This window comes from Leopardus geoffroyi, chromosome C3, assembly GCF_018350155.1.
Source record: "Leopardus geoffroyi isolate Oge1 chromosome C3, O.geoffroyi_Oge1_pat1.0, whole genome shotgun sequence".
Lineage (NCBI taxonomy): Eukaryota > Metazoa > Chordata > Mammalia > Carnivora > Felidae > Leopardus > Leopardus geoffroyi.
Window position 1 is genome coordinate 147,130,421 of NC_059338.1, and position 11,611 is coordinate 147,142,031.

General features: G+C 45.7%; 2 long non-coding RNA genes across 3 annotated transcripts; both read right to left on the reverse strand.

Moving 5' to 3' along the window:
- Positions 1 to 386: 386 nt before the first annotated feature.
- Positions 387 to 7,168, reverse strand: LOC123586259. 2 transcript variants are annotated; one of them, XR_006706711.1, is made up of 4 exons: positions 6,576 to 7,168; positions 3,539 to 3,724; positions 3,153 to 3,263; positions 387 to 1,850 (listed from the first exon to the last, which is right to left on the reverse strand). It is a non-coding gene; the product is annotated as an uncharacterized LOC123586259 (long non-coding RNA). The 2 variants fall into 2 exon arrangements; XR_006706710.1 differs by lacking the exon at positions 6,576 to 7,168 and having other exon boundaries at positions 3,539 to 4,362.
- A 350-nt stretch (positions 7,169 to 7,518) lies between these two features.
- On the reverse strand, positions 7,519 to 10,167 carry LOC123585095. Its single transcript, XR_006705900.1, has 2 exons — positions 9,515 to 10,167; positions 7,519 to 7,660 (listed from the first exon to the last, which is right to left on the reverse strand). It is a non-coding gene; the product is annotated as an uncharacterized LOC123585095 (long non-coding RNA).
- Between the last annotated feature and the right edge of the window lie 1,444 nt (positions 10,168 to 11,611).

Sequence of the window (11,611 nt, forward strand, 5' to 3'; positions counted from 1 at the left end):
AAGGGGAGACAGCCTCCCCTTGAGAGAGAGATTACCTTAAGCAGGATCCACACTCGGCACGGAGCCCAACACGGGGCTCGATCTCACGACCCTGAGATCAGGACGTGAGCTGAAATCGAGAGTCGGATGCTTAACTGACTGAGCCGCTCAAGTGCTCCTAGGGCATGTTTACTTTTTAAATGAGCCGCTAAGAATTTATTATTCATTGGTGCCGTGAAAAAACTTAAAAGAAATAGATCTTGATGGGCACCTGGGTGGCTCAGTCGGGTAAGCATCCAGCTTCGGCTCAGGTCACGATCTCGCGGTTCATGAGTTTGAGCCCCGCGTCGGGCTCTGTGCTGACACCTCGGAGCCTGGAGCCTGCTTCGGATTCTGTGTCCCTGTCTCTCTCTGCTCCTCCCCCGCTCCCACTCTGTCTGTCTGTCTGTCTCTCTCTAAAACATACATAAACATTTAAAAAAATAAAAAAGATGTCTTTAGAAAAACATCAGAGAAGTTGGTAGCAGTTTGGGTAAAAACAAACTGCACGTGCTTCACCATCTCACCAGGACCCCACTTGGTCCCCGACCTCGTATGAAGACTGAACCCCCCACAGGGATCTACGGCCTGAACGTTTTCACTTACGTTTCTCTTGCTCGAGCCCTGAAGCGAATGTGGGGTCCTCTGTCCTAGGTGTCCCGGATTCCACAAATCTGTTCAGAGAGAGTTGCCCTGGGTTTTGTCCAGCTGGCAGCCGGCGAGGCAGCTTCCGTTGTGGAGTTTACCTCCTCTGACAAGGTGACCGAAATGGTGTTCTTAAAGTCTTGAAGCAACCTCTTGTCACGGGAAACAGAAGGAGACCCCCTGGTCCTCCTGAGCCCTCTTTCTCCTCCAGGAATCTCCATCTTGCTGTGTCCCCTAAGAAAAGCTGGCACCTCCTGAAGACTTGGGACACTCCAGACACCCTTCTGAGTGCCTTACACGCCTTATTTTCTTTAAGCCACATAACAACGCAACACCCTATGAGGTTCTACTATCATCATGCTCGCTTTTAGACGAAGGGTCTGAGGCACAGAGAGTTCAGTACCTTTCCCGGGGCCACGGGGCTAGCAAGAGCTCGAGGCGGCCTTTGTCATCAAAGACTGCGCTCCCTCCCTCCCCAGGTCCATGGCTTGGCCGTCCTCCTTGGGGGGACCCAGGTCCGCCCTCCCACCACTCCTCACCCCAGCCGCTCTCCACTGGGCTGTCCACCTCCTCAAACATGGCTGCCTGACTCTCCTGATCACCAGTGCCCTGGTTCAACCTCTGGCCAGTGTCACTGAGTCTCCAGTTTGACCTCTTCTCCAAAAATCTCAGGCTCGTGTAAGAGGTTTTGACTTCCTTAGCACACGTGTGAGGCTGAGCTCTCTTCATGTATCCGGCACCCCTTATCTCTCCCCACCCCCTCCCTACACCCTGTACTTCATACTGAATTATTTTCTACCGCCTCCAAGACATCAAGGACCCTGTGCCCTCCAAGCCTTGGCCTCGGTCCTCTCTATCTTGAGCACCTTCTCCAGCTTCCCGACCACGCCACCCTCCTCCTCGTTGTGCCAAATACCCTTCATCTTTTAAGACTTAGTTCCCAGACCCCTCTGGGAAGCACTCCGCCTCCACAGTCCCCAGCACACTGAAGGGTAACTGCCTGTCTGTCTCTCCGACTGCCAGCCCTGAGACCAAGGCCACAGCCCGATCACCTCCGTGTTCCTAGTGCTGGAGGAAGCCTGGGCACATGGGGTCCAGCTGCTCAGTAACTGCTGTCCGAATAAGTCGTGAAAATGGAAGCCACAGGAGGACCAGATGACCCCTCAAAATGTGCCTTTGTCCTGTGTCTGGAGGATAAAGGAAGAACTCACTGGCATCCAATATGGAGGTGCCCACCGCGTCTACGGACTGCTTGCCCGAGTTCTAGACCCAGTAACTTTAGATATAGCTCCCCACTGAAACTCTGGCTGTATAAGAGCTGGTTATTTGTCTTGTTTGCAGCCATATTTCCAGGTAAGGAACTTGGTACTCAATATATGCTTGTTTCATAAAGCAAATGTATCAAAGATCTCTAACCCTTACAACAACTCTACAAGGTCAATATCATTCTCCCCATCGGATGGTCAAAACACCCTGAATTTCAAAGATCTGAGTAATGCATCCAAGGCCGTAAGAGAGTTGGTGGCAATGTTGGGATTCCTCTCCTGGCTTCCACATTTTAGGCTTTTTCTACTATCCTGAGTTGTCTCTCAAAACCTTCTTAGCCGCTAGACTCAGTCACTCAAATTAAAGGGAGATGAATAAAATCATAGAAAATACAAAGCGAGTGGGGCAGAATTTTCCTGCTTAAAATTAGAAAACTCAAGGGCGCCTGGGTGGCTCAGTCGGTTAAGCCTCCGACTTCGGCTCGGGTCATGATCTCACGGCTCGCGGGTTCAAGTCCCGCGTCGGGCTCTGTGCTGATGGCTCAGAGCCTGGAGCCTGCTTGGGCTCCTGTGTCTCCTCTCTGTGCCCCTCCTCTGCTCGTGTTCTGTCCCTGTCTCTCAAAACGAAATAAACATTAAAAATTTGTTTTAAAAAATTAGAAAACCCAGCACTTTATAAAACTAGATTTGTAGCAGCCAAAACATGGAGTCATATAAATTCCAAAGAAAAGTTGCCGGTGGGCTTAGCACTTGGGAAAGAGTACACTTTGGGAGCACAGACACATGAGAGATGTCTGGCCCGGCTGGACCAGGTCCATGGGGGACCCGCCCCGTGTGTGAAGAGCAGGACAGAAAAAGACTGCTCTCTCCCCCGCACACCATGTCTTGAACGACTGACCGTGTCTTGAACGACTGAACTGCCTCTTGCAACTGTCTTGGCCGTGTCTTGGCCAGCATCAGAAAGCACGAGAATTACGGCACTTTGTGTCCCGTGGTCTAATGAAGCTTAGAGGTTGTTGAAAGTTTTTTCTGTTATATTGTGTCACTTTAGGATAGGGCAACTCCCAAAAAGATTTCCTGTATGATGAAATACATCTTTTTCTCTCCTCTATACTTGAAAAAGTTGCAATTTCTTAGCAAAAATTACTCAACCAGTGCTTACCATAACCCCTGAAGACAATACGTATTTTTAGTTTTGTCTTAGCAGCAAGGAAATGCACTCACCGATGGAGAATGATTTCACGAAGGCCATCCAGTGAGTCAGGCACAAGACCGAGCTGGACGGATTAGGTATCTGGGTCTCTGTTATTAAACTCCAAGGTCCTACAAAACAATCTGAGACAAAGAAAAGCACTCTTATGATAGCTTCTGCAAATAATTTTACTGCCAAGTTTTGTTGAATGTTGATGTCTGTTAACCAGCCATAGGACTGTGGCACTCTTCCCAGGGGGAAAGCTCTACTCATTCTCTTGTAAGGATGTCATAATAGGCATAAAGCACTAAGCACCACACGCAGGATATGGTAGCTGGTCAATAAAAAATGTCGATCTTCCGCTGCCCTGCCCACCAGTCTCGCTGCTGTGAAATCTCCTCAAGGAGACCCGACTCACCTGTATTACGTTTCCTCCCAGTCTTTCTTCATTATCGACCTGACATTTTTCTTAGCTCAGCTTTTGTGGAGAAATGGAATGCCCCATCCATCTGGGCTGGTGCTGTATCCGTATCCGGTGCTCTGGCTTGTGTAGACACCCGAGTTTTTCTCCTTCCTCTCTATAGGTGTAGGAATCTAGCTCTGCCTATGCGTTCAGGAAAAAAAAAACAAAAAAACAAAAAACAAAAAACTACCTCCTTTTATCACCGGAGTGATGTGGAAAGTCCCGTGATTTGAGGGGGCCAAACTTCTCAAGCTCTGCCAGAACCTTGCTGGAAAGGTTGCCCAGGATTAAATATGTCACAGATGGCCTTGCAGTGGCTCTGAGCCTTTTCATTTCTTTTTTTAAAGCCTGTTTTAATGGCATGCACATCTCTGGAGGCCTGAGCCTCACAAGCAATGCGGTGTCACTGGCAACACGTTAAGACATTTCCATTTCGGTCAGAAAGCTCTTTCTCAAGTTATTCTATGGCTCATTTCCCCTTTTATTTATTAATGAAATAAATAATATTATTCATTAAGTATTTACTATTGACGTGTTATAGTAGCTTCAGATGTACAACATAGTGAGTTGACAATTCTATACATTATTGCTCCGTGTTCATCGTGATAAAGTAGCGACCATCGGTCACCAGACATCATTATGACAACTATATTCCCCGGGCTGTACTTTTCATGTCCGTGACTTACTTAATTACTGGAAGTCTGTATCTCTTAATTCCCTTTACCTATGTTGCCCATCCCTTCACCCACCTCCCTTCTGGTGACCTATGGCCCATTTCTTTAAAATGTAGTTCTTTTGGGGCACCTGGGCGGCTTAGTCAGTTAAGCTTCGGACTTCGGCTCAGGTCATGATCTCCTGCTTCATCGGTTTGAGCCCCATGCCGGGCTCTGCGCTGACACCTTGGAGCCTGGAGCCTGCTTCGGATTCCGTGTCTCCCTACCTTGCTGCCCTCCCCGCCCCCTTACACTCTGTCTCTCTCTCTCTTAAAAATAAATAAACATTACAAGAATTTTTTAACAAACAAATGTTTTTAAATAAAATAAAATGTAGTTCTTTTATTTTATGCTGTGTTATTTAGAAATAGGAATGTATCTGTGCTTCATTTTCAAGTTCAGCAGTTATGGTGCTTGTAAAAGAAGATTTACGTAATCGCTAAAAGAAGAAACTCTAGTTACTCAGTGCAGAATCCCTGCATTTTAATATACCCTTATTATGATATTTTTCTCCTTTCAGTTCGTCAGATAAGGGGTGATTAGATTCTGACTTCTGAACAGGAGAGTGAAGAAAGTCTACGGTACTTTAAGAAATGGACATACGTCTTACTTCTAAAAACCAAACTCTAGTGTTTGAAAAAGAAATCGATTGTGAGTTCCCTGCTTAATTTTATTTTATATTTATTTATTTATTTATTTTTAAGTTTTTATTTATTTTTGGGACAGAGAGAGACAGAGCATGAACGGGGGAGGGGCAGAGAGAGAGGGAGACACAGAATCGGAAACAGGCTCCAGGCTCTGAGCCATCGGCCCAGAGCCCTACGCGGGGCTCGAACTCACGGACTGCAAGATCGTGACCTGGCTAAAGTCGGACGCTTAACCGACTGCGCCACCCAGGCGCCCCTCCCTGCTTAATTTTAATATAGTTTCATAAACAGCTATGAAGTATGGTAATTACTTTTAGAGCCAAACAGAATTAGGAGTTTACATGACAGGCCCAATGTTCGAGAATATTCTCCTAAAACAGATCCACGTGTGCCACTCACATTACCAGCGGAGGCTTCCTGAACAGGCGAGCCAGCCAGGCCCCGGTCTAAGCGCTCCCAGGGGCCAACGCCTGGCAACCTCCCAGCCAGCTTCCGGTGGGCACCAAGCACTGAACTGCTCCCCCGCTGGGTTGGCAACACCGGGCTCCAGACGCAGGGGTGCGGCAGCCAGCCAGGTGGGACCCAGCACCTAGCCTGGCTCCGGACCACAGCCCTTCCCCCAACAGTCCCTGGCTTTGCTCGGGCTTGTGCAAACCCTAGCTGCCCAAGAGGGATGGGAAGGGCAGGAAGCTCCTTGCCCACGGCTCACCTTGACCACGCTGGGTCCTCATTCTCCTGCCTCTTGGACGCGAGTGTTCAGTGTCAGCCTTCTTCACTGACCTCACCTCTGCTCACTCCTCAAACGTTCCTTGTTCCTGAGAGTGCGGTCCTGGGCCAGCTCCCCACGCGGTGGCCTTTCTCTGAGCGATCTCATTCCCCACCAGAGTTTCCCTTCCTGCGCATAGCTCATGCATCACCGGTTTTGTTTGCTCTCTCAGAGCCCTCCTAGTGGCTCTTGACCATCTGTCCTAGAGCCAGACACACTACAGACACAGCAAACCCAACACATCCAAACCAGAACCTACATCCCCCCTGCCAGACCTGCTTCTTCCCAGGTTGGGGGATAGCACCTCACCCACCCCTCGGAAGGACAGCTGGGGCCAGGGGCCTTGCATTGCCCCTGCGGCTGCCCCGCGAGGGCCAAGCGTTCAGCTTTGCCCAACAGGCCATCAGGAATGATCGCCTGAGGACTACCCGATTTTTGACACACTTCCTTTCTGCTGCATGCGCCTCCCGATCTTCCCTCCTCGTCACTGCAGGATACTCTTCCTAAGAGTCCTCTTGATCACCTTCTGTCTGCTTAATGCATTTCAAGGACCTCGGATAGCCTTAGATGAAGTCCAGCTGCTGGTTCCAGTAGATAATTTCCATGATCATCCTTCTCCTGGCCTTAGATGTTTCCACTTAGCCACATCCTGTCCTCACCTCCCATCCTCCTGGACAATCTGCATTCCCTCAACTTGCTCTGCTCCCTCTTCCCTCGGAGACTCTCGCATGCTGTTCCCTTGGCCCAGAACATGTTTCTCCACTCCAGTTGGGCATGTCGTCTTCCAGCAGAGTTTCTGTAACCCCCACTTCCCAAACTCAAGCCTGGGTGAGGTGCCTTTCTGGAACCCATCACTCTGGGCTTACCTAGGTCATAACTACGATCACACTGCATGTAATCGCCTGGGTTGTCATTCTCCTCCATTCGACTATGGTGAAAATTGGATCTGATGCCCAATCTGCTCGGTTCCTATTTTTGTCCTCACCTCCCGTACCTGCCTCTCACCAGAGCACTTGCCCATTTCCTGGAAGCTGGGTAAGTCTGGGTCAATTTCATTGCTCTCGTATCCGAGAAAACAAGAGCTACGCCTACCCATCCCAAGGCAGCTACAAAGTGAACAGTAGAGTAGGTGCCGATAAAACCGTGTACACGCAGCTCACGGCTGTTTCCACCGGCTTGACTTTAGCTTCCTGCACAGGAACGAAACGAAGTGAGTTCATTTGTTTACTGCGTACTCTCAAATAGCATAAGGTGGCGATAAAAAGAATCTGATTTTAGCATTTAAAAAAATCTGACAAATAGAAAGGAGGGAACAAAAATCATCCATAATTCTAATTAATTTTTTTAAATGTTTTGTGATCAGGCCACAAAGAGTTTTCTAATAATATTCAAATTGTGGCTTTTCAAAGTTTCGTTGCGTTTGTGAGAATAGTTATGAGGAGTCTGTTCAATATTTTAGCCTGTTCATCTGACTTGATATCTTTTCTGTTGACTCATGATCCAAAGTTAAAGGAAAGGTAGATTTGGGGGACTTCCCTTGGGTTTGTGGATAGCTTCTTATATGACAAGAGAAAGGGGGCACCTGGGTGGCTCAGTTGGTTGAGCATCTGACTCTTGATCTCAGCTCCGGGTAGGATCTCATGATTCGTGGGTTCCAGCCACACTCGGGATTCTCGCTGACAATGCGGAGCCTGCTCGGGATTCTCTCCCCCTCTCTGCCCCTATCCCACTCACTTTCTATCTCTCTCTCAAAATAAATAAACTTAAAAAAAATGTTTTATATTAAATAAATAAACAAACAAACCAACAAGAGGAAAGATGCTCACTTTTTGGATGTAAGGACACCATCAGAGAGTAACTTACTTGCAGACATTTGGGGAATTAACAAAGGGAAACTTTGGACTTCGCCCACTGTTGGCTTCCATGTTTTAAGATTTTCTTGCAACCTAGACTAAAAGAATGTATAGTAAATCCCCACAACTCAGAGAATGGCGTTCAAATAAAGGTCACACATACTAGGGATACGGGAAGTATGTTTTTATCTATTGTTACTTACTCTAGCTTCAAAAAGAAAAAAAAACTTGGCTTGTTTCTTTGTAAATATTCATGTATATTTTATACCTTTTATCTTATTAAACTATGTGGGTTTTTGTTTCTAGATCAGGAAGTGTAAAAGTGAAAGATTTGTAAGTAATTTCTTTCAGATAAAAAAAGAGAATGAAGGGGCTCCTGGGTGGCTCAGTCCGTTGAGTGGCCGACTTAGGCTCAGGTCATGATCTCGCAGTTTGTGAGTTTGAGCCCCGCGTCAGGTTCTGTGCTGACAGCTCGGAGCCTGGAGCCTGCTTCAGATTCTGTGTCCCCCTCTCTCTCTACTCCACCCCTGCTTGGGCTCTGTCTCTCTCTGTCTTTAAAAAATGAATAAACATTAAAAAAAATTATAAAAAAATAAAATAAAAGAGAATGAAGTATGCATACTAAGTCTTATGATGACAGTGTAATGATGCTTCTGTGTAATTAAGAGCTGCTTAAATACCTCATATGAGTGGAATCATACAGCGTATGTCCTTCTGTGACTGGCTTATTTTGCTTAGCAGAACATTCTTGAGGTTCATTCATGTTTCAGCATGACAGAATTTTTTTCCTTTTAAAGGCAGCATAATATTCCATTGTATGGCTATGCCACATTTTGGCGGGAAGTCACCAATGAGCAATTAGAAAAGGCTTCCTGAAGGAGATGCTGTCTAAACAGAGTCACAAAAGTGGGAGTTAGCAGAATAAGGGCAAACCCAAGGCACTTTTCCAGACAACCTGGGTGTGAAAGTATGAACGTTTTCTAAGCCAACAGTTTCCAAGCTTTTTCTTGGCAGGTAGGCTAAAGCCTCATGTCCAAAACAGACCAGATATGCAGTTTCTCCTACTGGGGAGACGAGAGGCAGAAACCTTGGTCTTCTCTCTTCTGTCTCACTCTTGTCATCGACCATGGACATGTTCGCCCTCATGATCACACAAGGGTAGCAGGTACCAAAAAAGAAGGGCCGCAGGGCCTCTGTGGTTTTGGCAATATCGTGTTTCTCTGTCAGCTCACCGGTTATGCAAGGGTTTCAATTTGATAAAATTCACCAAAGACATTATGCTAAATGAAATAAGCCAGGCACAGAAAGACATATGTGGTAGGGGTCCACTCAGATGACTTACACCTACAGGAGTCAAATTCAGAGAGACGGAAGGTAGCCCGGTGGCCGTCCAGGCCTAGGGGGAGGGGAAATGGGAAGCCAGTGTCGAATGGGTGTGGCGTTTCATTTTGGGAAGTTGAAAAACTTCTGGAGGCGGAGAGTGGTGGTGGTTCCCCAACAATGCGTAGACCGAAGTGCACACCCAAAGATGGCTACGGTGGTAAATTTTGTGCCATGTATATTTTTACCACAATTTGATTGAGAGAGAAAAATGGGTCAAGCTAGATATTTACGATTTGTACACTTGGCTACATAGAAAAAAAAATTTTTTGTATGCCTCATCAAATCATAGCTTTCATTGTTACTCTCTGGAAACTTTTGAAGCATGGTGTTTTTCCACTAGTTGGACCAGCAAATATTCCCATTTCATGAAGGGCCAAAGGATAGTTCCTGCTTTTTCATATCCCCTCCCAAATCAAAAAACCTGAGATATGACGACCTTGGTGACTCCCTTACTGCTATTTCCTGAACCTTGTCGGTGGCTACTTATGCTTCTATTTACATTTCCCCTCTTCCAAAATGGTCTGTGTTGGCAGGCATGCCCTCCAGTAATAAGGAGACTCAGTGCTCACCCGGGTTTCCTCCCGGTGAGGGGACCCTGGGGTGAGACTGTCATCTAATGATATCCAGGGCCAAGCTTTCAAAGATTCCGTGATTATCAGGAAACCTTCTTCAGCTGAGTGATTTTTTTTCTTAACTTCCTTGTCAGCAGAAATAATCCTCCTAAAATAAATTGTTCACCTTGGGCATGGAAATCAAGGGGAAAATGTTAGAAGATATTTATTTAAGATACTACTGGCGATTTATCATTATAATTTACTTAAGAAAACATTCGTGAGCCACTTCTTGAAAAGAAAGATCACTTAGTCTTAAACAATGTAAGTTTTGATGATGGTTCATAATTGTGTAATAACTACCCTAGTCATAGAGAATTATTTATTTAGATAAAACTTAGATTTGTTACAATCGTGCTCTGAAATGGCACTAACCAGGTCGATTTTAATTTGGGGGAGGGGGGACTCTGTGTGTGTGTGTGTGTGTGTGTGTGTGTGTGTGTGTGTGTGTATGGTGTTCTGAATTCTCTTGGTTGATTTAAAAAAAAAAATGGGGAAAATTAATCCTAAATTGTTTGAAACCCTATTTACTTAAGTGTTGATTTGGCCATTTCTTTTTTTTTTAATGTTTATTTATTTTTGACAGAGAGAGAGAGAGAGAGAGAGAGAGAGAGAGACAGAGCATGAGTGGGGCAGGGGCAGAGAGAGGGAGACACAGAATCCGAAGCAGGCTCCAGGCTCCGAGCTGTCAGCACAGAGCCCGACGCAGGGCTTGAACTCCAGACCAGGTGATCATGACCTGAGCCGAAGTTGGACGCTTAACCGACTGAGCCACCCAGGCGCCCCTTGACTTGGCCATTTCTTAATTGTATAAGTCAAAAAATAGCCAGGAAGTTAAAAATCCAGACTCTGTAGTGTGAATCCAGTAAAATAATATTTTTGTGGTTTTTATCTCAGACTTTTTATGATATTTTAAAAATTTTGCCATGCTGGTATAGTAGCATATGTGCTTTCTGATTTTTTAATATTAAGATACATCCAGAGACTGTTTCTGCATCAATAGGTATGTCCTGAAACAGTAAAAACTATTCAGATTTACAAACCACCTACTAAAGCTACATTTTTGTATGGTATGTAAAATTACTCTTTTTTTTTTTTTTTTTTTAATTTTTTTTCAACATTTATTTATTTTTGGGACAGAGAGAGACAGAGCATGAATGGGGGAGGGGCAGAGAGAGAGGGAGACACAGAATCGGAAACAGGCTCCAGGCTCTGAGCCATCAGCCCAGAGCCTGACGCGGGGCTCGAACTCACGGACCGCGAGATCGTGACCTGGCTGAAGTCGGACGCTTAACCAACTGCGCCACCCAGGTGCCCCTAAAATTACTCTTTTTTTAAGTTGATGGCCATGCATGGAGAAGACCGACATTGATGGTCCATCTAACTGAATGTATCAAAATGATCTCTAAAAAGTTGAAAGGTTTAGGGGCGCCTGGGGGGCTCAGTCAGCTAAGCATCTGACTCTTGATCTCAGCTCAGACCTCGATCTCAGGCTCACGAGTTCAAGCCCTGCATTGGGCTCTGCGCTGGGCATGAAGCCTACTTAAAAATAAATAAATAAAACCTAAAATTCTAAAAAAGAGAAAAGCTTAAAGGTGTAGCCAAACAACATTTTGTATACATTAAGAATGAATTTATTTTCCTCTGACCTTATTGTATGTATCACTATTAATAATACAAGTGTAGTCCTATCTAACAATTATTACGCATTTCCTGTTTTCCAGGCACCTTTCCCGCACTACATTATCTCACTGAATCTTCACATTAGCCCTGTTGAATAGTACTATTTTTTAAAATTTTTGTTATTAAAGTATAATTGCCATGGGATGGTTCTATTATTTTCCCTAATTTGAAGCACAGAGCTAACGTGTGACAAAGATAAAATGCTAGCTAGACGTCTTCTGAATTTCATAATAGCTGCGTAAGAGGCAGATAACACCAGGACAAGTTGAAGGGCCTGTGAAGGAAGACATCTTTGTCCCTGGTCAACTCTGAATCCCTTCCTGCGTGGTGTGACGGTTCCATGTCTGGCCAACAGCCCATCTGCACTCACTT